Consider the following 15,430-nt stretch of genomic DNA (forward strand, 5'->3'; position numbering starts at 1 on the left):
CGCAAGGCGCTGCGGAGTGGGTAGGACCGGGCTCCGGGAGCGGCAGCAGTGGCAGCTCCTGATGGCGACCCCTGCCTGGCAGCGAGCCCGTTCTTACAGCACGGGGGGCGGGCAGCCGGGACACAGTGGGGTGTCCCTGCTCACAGTCACGTGGGCCATCCTGACTCGGCCCTTGCACCGCTCGGGAGCCCCCGCAGGTCCGTGGAGACCTCAGTGCGGTTTTGACCCCAAGGCAAGCGTGTGGAAGAACCAGTTGCTCCATGGGGCCGCTGTCCCGTGCCATCAGCAGGGGGGCCCAGCGCACCTCCCTGCGGAGCTCTGGGGAGCCCGTAGCCCTGTCGTGGCCGCTGCATTTCCCCAGCCTGTTGTCTGGTGGTTAGGGCTCCAGGGAGCTGCCTGGCCGCCTGAGGGGAGGGCACAGCCATTGGCCACTTAGGTAAGAGACAGGAAAGGCTGGTGATTCTGCTGGTCCTGGGTTCGATCCCCGGTAGGAGCACAGGCCTGGGTTGTGGGCTTGGTCCCCAGCTGGGGTGCGTATGGAAGGCAGCCGATCGGTGTCCGTGTCCCTTCCTCTCTCAGATCAGTTTACCAAAAACAAAAAACAGGGCTTGGTGATGACAAAGGCCTTGAACTTGACCTTGTCTGAGAAGCCCTTTACCTGCCCTTCCATTCTAAATGAAAGCTTTGCTGAATAGAGCAGTCTTGGATGTAGGTCCTTGGCTTTCATGACTTGGAATATGTTAAAGGGACTTATCTAAGAAAAAGAATATCAGAAACACAGTAAAATGACAACAAACTCACAGCTATTAACAGCAGAACCTGAAACTAAAACTAAACAAACGACCAGATCAGGACCAGAACCACAGAAATGGAGAGCACACAGAGGGTCAGCAATAGGACAGTGGGAGGAGAAGGGGGGAGAAGGTGCAGAGAGTGAGTAGCATAGACGGTGGGTAGAAGATAAACGGGGAGGGTAAGAATAGTACAGGAAATGGAGAAGCCAAGAACTTACATGTACAACCATGGACATGAACTAAAGGGGGGGATTGTGGGTGGGAGGGGGTGTGCAGGGTGGAGGGGGTGAAGGGGGAAATAGGGCAACTAACGGCATAGTCAATAACATATTTTTAAAAACAGGAAGTGCGTGGGCTCTAGCAGAGGCCGTCCCTGGCCCAGGTGCCACTTCCGGGCTGCAGCGACGGGGCCACCGGAGCATGTGACAGGGTCCAGGTCCCCACTGGTCACAGGTGGGTGGAGCCCCACCTCCTGCTCCCAGAGGGACACATCTTGGTGGCTCGTCTTGCCACTGTGTGTAGTCAGAAGTGGCTCCTTCGGACCTGGGCCATGAACTTCTTTTTCCATGTAAAATGAGAATCGTGCAAGCAAACCTTCCAACTGCAGGTGGACACGGGGCTGACCGCACTCCGAAGGCCCTGGCTCCAGAGAAGGAGGAGGAGCCCGCCCTTTCCTTGTGCCCTTGACCCCCAAGGTCAGCCGCTCGCTTCCTGCCGTCCCGGTGTTTGCCCGCCGGTGCTGGCTGTCCTGGGACGTCTTCTGCTGCGTCCCCTTTGAACCTGCCTTGTCCCGGGCAGGAGCGGCTTCCCCTTCACGGGCCTGACCAGCCAGTCCCCCGGGCATGTTCAGACACAGAAAATGCCCCACTTGCACCGTAAACCACCCTCGCCAGTTGGGGGACCACCGTTCCGGCCCAAGGGTGTTTCTCTGGTCCCTGCATTTCAGGACAGGCGGTGACTCCAGGGTGACAAGCAGTGTCTGCAGTCCCCTCCTTGGCCAAGAGTCATGGCTGCAGTTGGGCAGTGTTGAGTTTTGGGGTGCCCCGTGTCGAGCATGTGTTCATCCCAGTTGCTCCTGGCCTGTCAGGTAGCCCCGTGGACCCCAGGTGCGCGGCAGTGAGTGGGGCGCACCTGCCGCTGGTGTCTGCAGCCAGACCCCGGAAGGCCCACTCCGTGTGCCCACTGCTGGGTGGCCGCTCCCGGGCTGCCTGTGAGGTGGGCGTTAGGAGTGGGGGGCTGGTGGGCCCAGCGGCACCTTTGACGGCACAGGCGGCCCTATCAGCTCCCTCACAAAATCGAGCCTGCCCTTGGGATACCATTTTGTCAGGACCGATGTCCTCTCTCTGATGCACAGACCCTGGAGGCCGAGTGGTTCCCAGCAGGGACAGTCAACGCCGTCTAGCTGGCCCCAGGTTTGAGCTCTGTGGGGGCTGTGGTGGGGGCTGTGGGGGGCCTGAGCATGGGGGTGTGTGTGTGAGTGGGGGCCCAGCTCTGCCAGCCACTCGCCCCTGCAGCGCCCATGCTCGCCTTTCCTTGTGCCTGGAGCTCCGGTCTGAGGGGGCCGCTCAGCCCGCCAGGCCCTGCGCACTGGCCGGGCAGCCCCGCTGGGGCTTAGCTGACCCTCTGGCCCCAAACCGCACCTGCTGTCCCAGCACCACCTTCCAGACCTGACTGTGCAGAGGAGAGTCCCCTTCCCAGTGCATGCCGGCCTGGAGGTGACTTGCCTGCGAGGGGAGGGTCCCCAGGGGACTGCCGCTCCCTCAGGGCCGTAGCCTGCAGGGGCAGCACAAACTCTGGTTTTGTGTGGTGACCACAGACAGAAAGAAGCGTACCAGTGAAAGGGTCCAGGAGGGGGGCAGGTGAAGAACTCGGGGCCTCGAGACTTTGTTCCAGGGCCCAGTGGCAGCGTTGGGGCGGGCACCTCTGTCCCCGCACCTGAGGCTGGTCCCTGCCCACTGGGTGTCCGGTGAAGCCACCCTTGTGCCTGAACCGAGAAGCCCAAAGCCGCCCACACCCAGGACTGCTGGCCGCAGCCGGTCCCCTCCCGCCCCAGCCTGGGGACCGTGTTTTGCTGTATCTGCCACACTCCTGTGTACAACACACACCCATGTTTCTGGCCCAAGCTTCCACGTATTTATATTTAGATGCTTGTTTTTTGTATCGTGAAGGAATTTTAGCATTTATTTTTTAGCATATATATGGTACAAGAAATTGTATGTAACAAATAATTACAAAACACAAGAACAGAAACAGGTATTTCAGGTACTACCCATGGATAATGCGCATCCTTATTTTTCCCTCAAAAATTGGGCAAAAAAGTGCACATCATACCCGGCAAAATACAGGACTCCCGGAAGTTACAGGGCAGATTTGAGGGTGGCCCAGTAGGAGGCCGTGGAAACTTGCTGTGACGTGCGTGGCCCTTGCGAAGGCAGCAGAGGGCAGGCGCCAGCCACTCCTGTCCGCGAGGGACGTTGTGTGGGGCAATCGGGTCTTGCTGGTGACACCTCGACTAATCATCGGCACAGTCATAAGGGAGGAAAAATGATTTTCCACTTTAAATCTTTACAACAGTGCGTGTTTAATCCTGCTCAGGAGTTTACACGGAGACACCTTGTGGAAAGTAGAAAGCGTATCTTCCCAGCCACAAAATTGCAGTTATGTGGCTCCTTTTCAGGAAGACACCATGGCCGTGTGACGGGGCCTCTGGAGTGGCTGCCGACCCCGGGGTGCGGGGCCGTGTGCTCAGCCTGAGGCCCGTCCGACGTCCGAGGGACAGACCCCTGGCCACTTCGGAGCTGACAGCGCACACTCGAAATGTAAAGTGTGGTTCTGATCAAATTTCCAATCCAGCTTTCTTAAACATGACAATTGCTTGTTCCCCAAATGAAAACTTTTTCCTACATAAAAGCCACTGTTACTTTCCCGGTAAGTTCACTTGTTCAGACACATTTCGGGTGTTGAGCCCTGGGACTGGATACAAGGCAGCTTACTGATGCCTCCTTCCCGAGGCGGGAGTTTCTTTTCTAATCATTACAAAGTGTTTTACTTTTTCAGTAACAGCTGACATACAGGTGACACATTAGTTTCAAATGTTCAACACAGTGAGGGGACATTTAAATGATTTGCAAAGCGGTCACCCCGAAAAGACTGGTACCCACATGACACCGGAAGATGAAATTTCAGAGAGAGGTTTTTCCCTGTGAATGTCCTCACTCTGGTCGCACGCCTTGGGGTTTGGTACCACCGTGCCTGACCCCTGGAGGCGTGGATCCAGAAGCCATGAGTGCAGGGGCTTCAGGACCCTGGGGGCCCCCCGGGGGGCAGGGGAGGGGAGGGCCCCCTGAGTGCTGCGCCCAGAGCCCTGAGTCCAGAGGGAGGGCCCGGTGGCCTGAAGTCCCTGGCCAGGTTCCAGGGCCGTGAGCTGGGGGTGCCATCCAGCCCACCTTGGGGCTCCACATGCCCCCACGCTGGCAGCTGGGCCCAGGCTCGGAGGCCACATGTGCCCTGGCAGATGGCTCTCTCCTGAGATGACAGCTCTTTGACACCCACGTCCAAAAAGTGCAGTGCCTGGACTCAGGGACTTGTGACTGTCAGAGGCCTCCGGCACCTGGCTGGTGAGGCTCAGTGGACTGAGCACCGGCCTGTGAACCAAAGGGTCTCGGGTTTGATTCCCAGTCAGGGCACATGCCTTGGTGTGGGCCAGGTCCCCAGTAGGGGGTGCACGAGAGGCCAGCACACATTGATGTTTCTCTCCCCTCTGTCTAAATATAAATAGACAATCTTTAAAAAAGGTCTCCCATATGCCCCTTCATGTAAAGGGTCATCATTTGCGGATAGCTGATTTTGTTTAATCTTCCTCCCCTTTTTAAAAATCCTCACCCAAGAATTTGTTAATTGGTTTTAGAGAAAGAAGCATTGACATGAGAAATGCCTAACCCTCAACCCAGTCTGTCCTGACCGAGAATTGAACCCACAATTCTTCAGTGTACGAGATGACGCTCCAACCAACTGAGCCCCCTGGCCAGGCCTCATCTTCTCTAAGACATCACCTTGTCTACGAGGGAGCTACAGCTTCCCCACGTGAGCCCAGAGAGTGGGCAGCTGCCTTTCTGGGGTGGCCTCGGGGTGCCCGCTGTGGGGTGGGCAAGGCTTTCCATCTGCCCCAGGCACGGCCTGGCCTGGGAACCGAGGCCGGGCACCTGGACCCGGGAGTCTGTTCAGGAAGAAGGGGAACTTGCTGTCATCAGAGTTAGAAGAGTTTGTCATGCCTTCGCCCTGGGTTTTAGTAAAGGACACTGATACAGCGAGGACTTAGGGGGAGGCTGGTGTCCTCGGAGAGCCCCTGCCCTTCCCTCTCCCTCTTCCGGTCCACGGGAAGATTCCGGGGCCTTGGGCATTGTGGAGGCAGGCAGGGGGCATGCCCACGCTGAGCCAGCGGGTCAGACCCAAGACACTTGTCCTGCGTGTGTCCCGGGGGTGCCCCTAGGACCTTCAGCAGCTGTGCCCTGTTCCTTCTGCCTGGGGGCCTTTCGAAGAGGAAGTGGCTGGGCAGGGGGGGCTGCACAGGGGAGGGGCCCTGGGGCCCAATGCTGGGGCCTCCTTAGTGCACCAGCAGCCAGCACCAGGTGCTTATCACGTGCCCAGTGCGGTTTTACAGGTGGGGCCACAGCTGAGGCAGATGACCCCCAGGCAGAGTGGCTGGTGGAGCAGGTGTCTGGTCCCGGGTCAGGTCTCCTGGTCCTGGAGCTCATCCTTCCGGGCGGCGGAGTCAGACTCCGCTCCATTTGGGGGAGTGGGGAGGCTGGAGGGCACTGAGCCCGGGGACCCGCCCCAGCTGATTCTAATGGGACAGAGGCTGGTGCAGGTGGTGGGGGTGGGTGCGGGTGCAGGGAGGGACCAGCCATCACAGGAAAGGCCCTCTGTTGAAGGCGCTGCTGGGAGCTACCTGCAGGGCAAGAGGTTCAGAAATTTCAGCCACACGTCCCTGAGTGGCTGAGCGGGGCAGGCTTGCACCAGGCTGGGTCCCGGCCCCTCCTGGGCAGTGAGTGGTCACTGTCCTGAGCAGGCACTGGGCTTGGCTGCAGCTGGGCCAGGCTGGGGCTGGCCCAGAGACTTGATCCTTGCTCAGGGCAAGCCCCTCCAGCCTCCGCATGGAGCCTGTGGGTCCTGCCTGGGTGGGTGCTCTGTGGATCCGGGCCACAGAGGGGCGACGGGATGGGCTGTGGCCCAGAGCAGGCGGGAGCTCCCGGCTCAGGCCTCCGACGCTATGTGCAAACACCAAGTTCTCAATCAAGAGAACAAAACGTTGCCCTGTGCGCTGTCCTCTTATCTTGACAAATACACCCTGCTAATGACCTGGAGGCCCGCATTTGAATTTAGAATGATGAGCCCTCTGCTGTTCCACCACCAAGACAGAGTGCCGGGTGCGGGCCCTCCGTCACACTCCCGTGCCCCAGGAGGCGGCGCAGGAGGCCCAGCTGGCCTGGCTCAGCGAGTGTGCGCGGTGGGGAACTGCATAGGCTCCGGGGGCGCCCCCTTCTGGAGGGTCGCCATTCTGGAGAGTCGATTCCAGTGCACCCCGCTTTTGGATGGATTCTCCGCAGTGTACGCCCCTTTTGGAGCGGTTAGTGCTAGAGCGCCCCCTTCTGGAGTAGTTGGCTCGGGCGCGTCTGAGCTGGTCCTGCAGGCTCCTCACTCGGCTGGCGGGGCCGGGTCTCTGTCCCTGATCCCCGCGTGCCCCAGTCGCGGGGTCCGCTGGGGCGCCCCTCTACCTCCATCCCCAGGGTTGCATGATGTCGGCAGAGGCCCGCGGTGACCTCGAAGGGGCCAGGCTGGCGCGCGCACTGTCTGCCAGACACGGCAAAAGCCACTCCAGAACCTCTTCTGTCTCAGTTGCGTCGCATGCCAAATGCCCCAGGCTCTGGTCCCAGGCCGCTGCTGGACCTCGAGGTCAGCGCAGGGGAGCGCTTGGCGGCCATTGAGTGGCTGCGGACCTCAGGAAGGGCGGTGACAGGATGTGTCCACGCGAGGGCGCTGCGCACCGCGCTCTGGCCGATGCGAGCCGGCTGCAGGGGCGGCCGCCTGCCGCCAGGGGGCGCGCGAAGACCGCGGAGCGCGCGGGAGCCTGCGGCGGAGTCGGAGCGATACCGGGCGGGTGTGCACGCGCCTGGGGGCGGGGTCCAGGCGCCTGGCCTGGCGTCCCCTGCTCTGGGAAGCCGCGACCCCGGACCCCTGTGTGGTGGTGCCAGCCTCCCCGTGCAGTCAGGACCCAGGGCTTTGGGGAGGGCTTGAGCTGCGCCTGCGCCGCGGGTCCCGTTTCCTGGCCGTGTGCCCGGGGCCCGTGGGGGCCACATGGTCCGGTCAGCGGGGTCGTGGGGAGGGGGACAGGGGACCCCAGCAGGGTGGCACCCCGACACCTCTACCCTGCCTGGTCCTGGGTGGGGCCCAGTGGTGGGGCGGACCCCGCCCCGTGAGGGGTCCAGGCGGCCTGGGGGTCATGGTTCAGCAGGGGAGACATCTGTGAACCCTGGTGGGCCACCGGCGGTCGGCACCTGCTGGGACCCGAGTCCAGCCTCTGTGTGGCCTCTCACAGGCCCTCCCGTCTCAGGTCCGGAGACCCGGCGCCCCGGGGGTCTGTGCCCCAGGAGGAGCAGCGCCAGGTCCCCAGGACACAGGTCAGGGCCCCCGGGGCCTCAGCGGCACCGGCCCTGGCCTCTCCGGGGTCACCTTGGCCCCGGAGCGATTTGTTATCCCGCCCCAGTGACCCCTCCACGCGGGGAGCTCTGCGGGACAGCGTGGGACAATTAGTGCGTATCTTTCAGACTGGCCCTAGATCACCAGAAGCAGCGCCCACCCCCCTTCTCCGTTCTGGGCCTGTCCGGTTAGTGCCTCGTTTATCAGATTGCCCAGCGGTGCTGATACATTGTAACTAGGGGAGGCCCGGAGAGTTTCAGGGTTCCTGATTTTCTGCCCAATGTCCCCTTTTTGTCCCAGGGCCCCACCCAGGACCACAGGTCACAGGAGGTCTTCATGCGTCCTTGGGCCCCTCTGGGCTCCGACAGTCTCTCAGACGCCCCTCATCGGTGATGGGCATGGCCACCGGAAGGTGCGGCTGGGTGTTTGGTGCTGTGTCTGTACAGGGTTTGTCCGTGGTTTTGCCGGCATCAGACCTGAGGAGGAGGCCGCAGAGTGAAGTGTCATTCCCATCCAGTCGTGTTGAGGACCTGCCCTGTTCGACGTCGCCACTGTTGGCCTTGACCCCTGGTGGAGGTTGTCTGTGGAGACAGGAGGTGCCAGTTCCTGCCTGGCCCCCCAGGGCCCACTCTGGAGGGAGATTGTGGCACAGCCCACACTTGGGGTACATCTCCTGGGGAGCCACTCGTAAACGGCTGATGACCAGGAATTCTACACGGAGGTTTCAGGAGACTGGTGTCTCTGTTTATTCATTTCATCGCTTTTTTTATTGGTGTGGCCTCCTGGGTGTGCATTTCCTACAGAAGGGGAGGAGGGGGGATGGTTTGAGAGGGGGTAGGGCTGGCGGCTGACACAGGTCTTGCCGTGTGGCCCCTGTTCTTGTCTGTGTTTGGGACGTGGGTTGAAGTGAAAGAAGAATGTGGTTACACCTGTTAAGGGCCTGAACGGGGCTGGCGGGCAGCCACGGTCCCCTCGGCACCTCCATCCCGGCCAGGGCTGGCTGGGCCAGGAAAGCTGCTGCTCTGCCCATCCTCCCTCCCCCTGCCCAGCTCCCTGTCCGCACCGATGGCAGTGGACAAGGCTCCGGGGCAGGCCTGGCCCCCGCCGGCCCCTGAAACCCTCCGCCCTCCGTGTGCTCACTCTGCCTGCTGGGGGCCTGCGGGGACCCGAGGGCCACAGGGCCGCGCCCACCACCTCGCACCAGCTGTGGAGTGCCTGGCCAGAGCACTGGGGCTGCCCTGTGTCCCGCAGGGACCTTCAGACGGACCTGTGACTGGGCCCCAGTGGGCCTCCTGTCCTGGGTTCGGGGCCACTCGCACAGCCCAAGAGTGAGGGGTGTCTGTGAGGCCCCTGCTTCAGAGCCCACTGGCCTGCCCAGCCAATGGCCACCCGCCCGACTGACAGGTGTGGGCTCACTGTCCTGTCTGCCTCGGGCAAAGGCAGACATGACAGTTAGTGAAGGGTTTTAATTAAAGAAGGAAGAATCATTTTGGCAAACTAGCCTTGTTTCCAAACTCAAATAAGGTGTCAGAGTTTTGAGTTTGGCTCATTTCCATTCAAGCCTCTCTCTTCCCACCTGTGAACGCCCCGGCAGCCCTCTGGGTCCCGCCTTCCGCACGTGCCACCGCACCCCCCCCCCCCCGGCAGGTCAAGATGTGCCCACCAGCCCCTCTGAACGACCTTGCCTGGCGGGGTCTGGCCCCCAGCCTCTTCCCCATGCCGGCCATGGCACCTCTGACGAAACTTTTTGAGTTGACCGTAGGTCCCCATGCATCTGTTAAAAAATACTCACTGGACAAAGAATGACTCATAGGAGCCAGGTGCCTGGGCCATGGCAGAGACCCCGGTGTGGCCACCGACCTGCAGCGACATGGTGGTCAAGGGTCGCAGCCCTGGTGTCCTGGACATGAGTGTGAGCGGGGCCGCAGAAGAGCCACAGGCCATGGGTGAGTGTGAGCACAGGTCCCCGCTGGGAGCCCAGGGGTCAGTCCTCGCAGCCACTGCCAGCTGGGGGCCCCTGCAGTGGTCTTCTCGGAGTTTGATGGGACGTGAGTGGGCTCCTTGTGCCTGGTGACAGCCAGACCCCCCCACAGGCTCACCAGCTGCCGTCTCATAGGTGCCCCTACACAGGGGCTCTTCCCCCGGCCTCACAGCGGGACCCTGGTTTCCAGAGTCAGGGAGACAGGCCAGGCCCCTGTACAGCGTGGCCCCCCACAGCTCGCGGTTTCGGGGGCAGGATCCGGGCGAGTTCCCTCTTATGTCCACAGGACAGTTGCTTCGCCAACTGTCCCATGACAGCTCTCTGCTGTCACACAGCGGCCACCTTCCCTGCCCCTACTTCTGCTTGGGTCCTCCTGCAACTGTGGCCAGTGGGGGCCGGGGGGCTGTCCTGGGTGTGAAGCTCGTGGGGTGGCTGGGGCCGCTGTGCCGGCAGGCCCGGGCTTCAAAGCTCTGTCGGTGCCTGTGGGCCTTTCACTCCCCGTCGCCCAGCCCGCTGGTCCTCCCTGTGGTCGCGGGGTCTGCAGTGCACAGCCTCTCTGCATCCCCGCCTTCCCTCTGCGGCTGCAGGGCCCCGGGCCTCCGGGGCAGAGGGAGCCTCGGCCCCTCAGTAGGGCCGCACTGACTGAGCGAAGCTGCTAGTTTTGTTGGGCAGGGGGTGGGGGTGGGTAAGGGCTGCCACTCACCCGGAGAGAGCAGCCTGCAGGGGTCCCACTGTGGGGCATCCGCCAGCAGGTGCCCCATGCAGGTGGGTTGAGAAGGCGAGTCCAGGGGTGAGAGCGCAGGCCGGGGAACCCAAGGGCCACGACTGCTGAGTGGGTGGGGCAGGAACAGAGCCCCCTGGTGGCCTGGTGGCTGCTGCAGGGGCTCAGCCTGTGGGGGCTGCTGGGACCTGGGTGGGCCCAGCTCTGGAGCGAAGCTCAGGCAGCCGGAGGGGTGGGTGCTGGGTTCAAGGCATGAGCAGAAGGCACATTATCACTGAGCAAATGATGTGCAGGTCTGGACGCACGTGGCCAATCAGAGCAGTGTGTCCCCCCATGGATGACACCCGTAGCCTGGAGGGTGGGGTGGGCCCGCTCAGCCTCGGGGGGCCACACTGTGTCCCAGGGCCCAGCCCTGCTGTGAGCTGTCCTCATCACGGTTTGTGGAGTCTGCGGTCCCCCCGTAGCCACTGTCCAGGCAGGAAGGAGGGTGCCCCCTCCATCAGTTTGCACGGACAGTTTCACACTCGGAGCTCCGAGAGGGGTCACCGGTTATGGTTTGTGGGGGTCTTTCAATATGAAAAGCTCCAGGAATGCCGCCCCGGCCCCCGCCCCATGCTGCCTTCCGGCTGCTCCCTTGGAGCCTTCCAGGCTGCAGGGTCGGCTCAGGGGTGAGCGCCCTTCAGCTGGAGAGGTGCCTGCCACGGCCTCCCTGAGGTGGCCCCGGGGCTGGCAATGGGCAGGAGGGCCAGCCGGCCTGTGAGAACCCCGTGCCGGCCCCTCGTCAGCCTGGCACAGGGCCAGTGCTGGCTGGGGCTGCAGAGCCAGCCATTCCCCTGGAAGCGGTACCCAGAGATCTGCGCCATCTTTCAGAATTAACTCCTTCCAGGGGACGTCTGANCTGTCCTCGTCATGGTTTGTGGAGTCCGCGGTACCCCCGTAGCCACGGTACAGGCAGGAAGGAGGGTGCCCCCTCCATCAGTTTGCATGGACAGTTTCACACTTGGAGCTCCGAGAGGGGTCACCACCGGTTATGGTTTGTGGGGGTCTTTCAATATGAAAAGCTCCAGGAATGCCGCCCCGGCCCCCGCCCCATGCTGCCTTCCGGCTACTCCCTTGGAGCCTTCCAGGCTGCAGGGTTGGCTCAGGGGTGAGCGCCCTTCAGCTGGAGAGGTGCCTGCCACGGCCTCCCTGAGGTGGCCCCGGGGCTGGCAATGGGCAGGAGGGCCAGCCGGCCTGTGAGAACCCCGTGCCGGCCCCTCGTCAGCCTGGCACAGGGCCAGTGCTGGCTGGGGCTGCAGAGCCAGCCATTCCCCTGGAAGCGGTACCCAGAGATCTGCGCCATCTTTCAGAATTAACTCCTTCCAGGGGACGTCTGATGCCCCATTATTTCATTAGGAGCCACCCAATGCTCCATTTGCTTTTATTAGCTTGAGAGCTGCTGCCAGGGCCATGTGGAGTGGGCCGAGGACAGGGTGGCCCGCAGGACAGGACGGGGAGAGTGCCCCCAAGGTCACAGCCGTGGTGCCCTGTGGCCTGGCCCGCGGACCAGACCCCCGAGTCGGATGCTGCTGCCCTTGAGACACCCTTGGCGATTGAGGGCTGCTTCCTGTTTTATTAAAAATCCATGTGCCTGTTCCTGTGTGTGACGGAACAGTCCTCAGTGTTAAAAGGAGAGCGGCTTCGGCTGCGGCTGCAACGTGGGGGAGCCTCGAGGCCGGGCGGAGCCGCGTGGGCCAGACGCAGAGGGGCGGTTCCACGGGAGTCAGAGGTCGGGGGCAGGGTCTCAGGCCCACCGGGTGGAAAGCTTGGCAGGTACGTGGAGACAGCCTCACAGCCTTGAGACAGGGAGCGCCTGGTATGGATAGCGCCCTAAAAAATGGAACACGTTACACTCCATGTGTTTTGCCACAATGAAAAAACAAGGAACAGCCTGGTGTGGCTCTGTCCTGCGTGTCGTCCCGTGGAACAGAAGCCGTCTGTCCCTGGCCACCTTCTCTCCCACCTGGGTGTGGGCCACCACCCCACAGAGAGTCAGTGGCCATGGACGGGAGCCCCCGAGGCCCCAGAACTACCTCTTTCGTTGTGGACACAAAGCCGACAGCAACGGTCACTTGAAGGTGGGCAGTGATGGAAACGCCCACCAGTTACCTGTACAGATGGTCAGTTCAGGGTGGGGGCAGGATGGACGGCTCATCGTTGAAGCAGAGGCTTCGAGGTGTGGGGGCAGCCCCCCTGAAGTAACGCTGGCCCCTCCGAACATGCCCATCCGGCCTGCGGTCGCCCTTAGCAGCACTGGAACACCACCATGGGCCGAAGGTTGGTGCAGGGCCGGGCATCTTGGTGGACAGCACTCTGTCGCCCTGCAGGGAGACGCAGCTGGATGAGTGGGAGGAGGAGGAGGGCGAGAAACTCCTGAGTGTGTCTGGGAAGTGTCTGTTCCCAGGCGCGGTGGCAAGATTCCACGGAAAAGAGTAAAACTTTGCTGCTGAAGATGGTGACGGTGACAATGAGGACGATGACAATGGAAGATAAGACAGTGATAATGACTTTGAGAATGAGGAAGCAGAAGAAAAGCTTTTCAGTAAAGAAACCTGCACGAGGTTCTCCAGCCAAAAATGCACAGAAACCGACCTGCAGTGGCAAAGACTGAAAACCATCGACACCAGAGTCAAAAGGTCGAGAATCCGTCAGCAAACAGGAAAAACCCCTCCCAACCCCCAAGTGACCTGGTTCTGTGGGAGACATTAAGGCAAGCAAGCGCAGAAAAAGGCGGCTGGCTCCCCACAGCGGAAGCCAAGGTCATCAATCACGCGAGGAACTGCGTCCTGGTGCCGCCAACGGGGAGGCGCTCCGGCTCCTTGGCGGGGAGCAAGTCTCTTTAAGAAAACAGTTCCAACCTTCTGCTAAAACGTCCCGCCATGTCTCGTTTCCGTGACGGCTGCTGCCGGCCACCCTGTGGACTGCCCACTGGGAGCACCCGCCCTGCTGCGTCGGGCGACGGCCTTGCGGGTTCCACTGCCCAGTCGAGCGTGCGGTTTTACAGGTGGACTCCACCCCTGCTCGGTTTTCGGGGGGTGTGACGCAACGCAGTGGGCGTCGTGGCCAAAATCGTGGGGAGGCAGAAATATGCCTGTGAAATAAATTCAGCGTTTTAACAAACTAAAAAAACAAGGAATGATGACTTTAAATATTGAGTTTTAGTGTGAGAAGGGAGGAAGGAAGACAGTGAGGGAAACATGGATGTGGGAGACGAACACCGGTGGGCGCCTCTTGGATGCACGCCGACTGGGGACAGAACCGGACCAGGCAACCCAGGCCTGTGCCCTGACAGGGGACTGCACTGGTGTCCCTTCGCTTTGTGGGTGACACTGGACCCAGTGAGCCACAGCGTCAGGGCAGCAGCAATACCCTTAAAATCGCTCTGCCTCGGTCTGCTTCACTTCAGCGTTGACCCTGGACGCTGGGGAACTTGAACTCATCAGGGAAGGTGCTGATTCAGCATCAGATGTCAGGTGCCTGCCCTTCGACCTTTGCCCCCTGCTCCTCCTGTGCACCGAGGGCTCTGTCAGCTTCCTGTGAGTGCAGCCGCCGGGACGGCCTCCGGCAGGGACCTGCCCCCCCGAGCACCAGGGCGAGGCCACTGTGACTCAGGTGGCTGCGTGTCCCCGCTGTGCTGGCGAATCCGGGTTCCTGCCTTTCTCTCAGGTGTGTTCTTGTGGGAGACGCCCCTGGGCTCACCTCCTGTGTGGGTGGGGGTCCCGCCCCCAGGGCCCACCCCCAGCCACCTCTCTCTGGGAGCTGTCCTCCCAGCCCGAGGTCACCCCTCCCATCCCCCTCTCCTCCCAGCGCCCTCCCTGTCCCTGTCCCCCTGTGCTGGCTGGTGGGGAGCAGGGGGCCCTGAAGGGGTCAGGCTAACCGTCGGTGGCTGTCCCGCCTGGGGTTCTAGGTCTCATTCCCGGCGCTCTGGGAGGCGGGAGGTCCCAGAGTGCTCACTGCGGGGTGAGCAAGGCCTGGTGGGTGCTCAGTCCTCTCGCGCCCACCGGGACCCGGGAGGCCCTGTGCTGGGCAGTGGCTCTCAGCTGTCCTGGCCATTGCTGGAGGGCTTGCCAGGCTGCTTCGAGGTGGTGGCTGTGACAACCCTCTGTCCAACCACAGGACCAGAAGCCCAGTGTCCCTGACGCAGCCTGGGGCTCAGGTGCACTTCAGGACCACGAACTCCTGAAAAGCAGAGGCCTCCCTGTCTCTGGCCACCGTGGGCCACCGGCTGGGCAGGAGGTGTCCTTTCTCCAAAGCTGGGCTGGCCTGTGGACCAGCCATAGGTGCCTCCACACGCCCTCTGGGCACGCACCCATGGGTGACAGTGGCCGAGCTAGGGGTCCTGGCGGCCTGTGGCTCTGACCTTGGTAGCCGACGCTGTGAAAACCCATCGAGAATCTGGCAGACAGAGTCCTTCGACATTGTTATTTCTCGTCGCAAACACGGGCCAGGAGACTTAGCCGCTGTCTTGGAGGTCACAAAGGGCACATGCCTCCCCTTCGAGGGGCGTTTGCTGTGGAGACAAACGCACCGACCCGATGTGTTTCCCATGCATTGTCCTCACTCGGGGGCAGGGAGACGCGCCCCAGACTCTGTCCTCAGCCTCCGCCCCCGAAGACAAGCATGGTACTGTGCTCTGCAATGCTGAGGCCCTGTTGTGTGTCCCCTGACTCCGAAAATGCGGAGGTTTTATAAATTGCCCAATAAAAAGCTGACTGTGTATCGGATGAAAGAGAACGGCTCTTTCTAATTGTGCCTGTTAATCTCGGGACTTCTGTGTCAGAGGTTTCAGTGGCTGGGGTGGTGCGGCTGGGTCTACTGCTAGAAACATCCTCCCGAAACACAGGGCAGGGCACTTTTCTCCGTCGAGAGCCGAGGGTTGGGGTGCACCCGGGGCAAGGCCGGGGTCTGCCCTCAGACCCTGGCTCCAGGCCGGGCAGGGGTCTGCCTCTCCAGGCAGATTTGGTCCCGGGGTTGTTTCCAGGCATCGAGAGAGGCATTTCGCCCCCCCCCAGTGGCCCCCGCCACGCTGAGTGGTAACTGTGGCTCTGTTTTGCCGATGGGCACAGGTTCCAAGGCCAGGGACAGCGTGTGGCAGGGTGTGAACCCGGCGCAGTGGTCTGAGCTGAGTCCCAACTGTATGCCTTCCACCCAGGCCTCCCCACCGGCAGGGTCAGCTGCCTAGGACAGGGGCCGGGCCAC

The sequence above is a fragment of the Sturnira hondurensis genome, unplaced genomic scaffold (genome assembly GCF_014824575.4).
Source record: "Sturnira hondurensis isolate 20B ecotype Veracruz unplaced genomic scaffold, ASM1482457v3 Scaffold0007208, whole genome shotgun sequence".
Classification (NCBI taxonomy): domain Eukaryota; kingdom Metazoa; phylum Chordata; class Mammalia; order Chiroptera; family Phyllostomidae; genus Sturnira; species Sturnira hondurensis.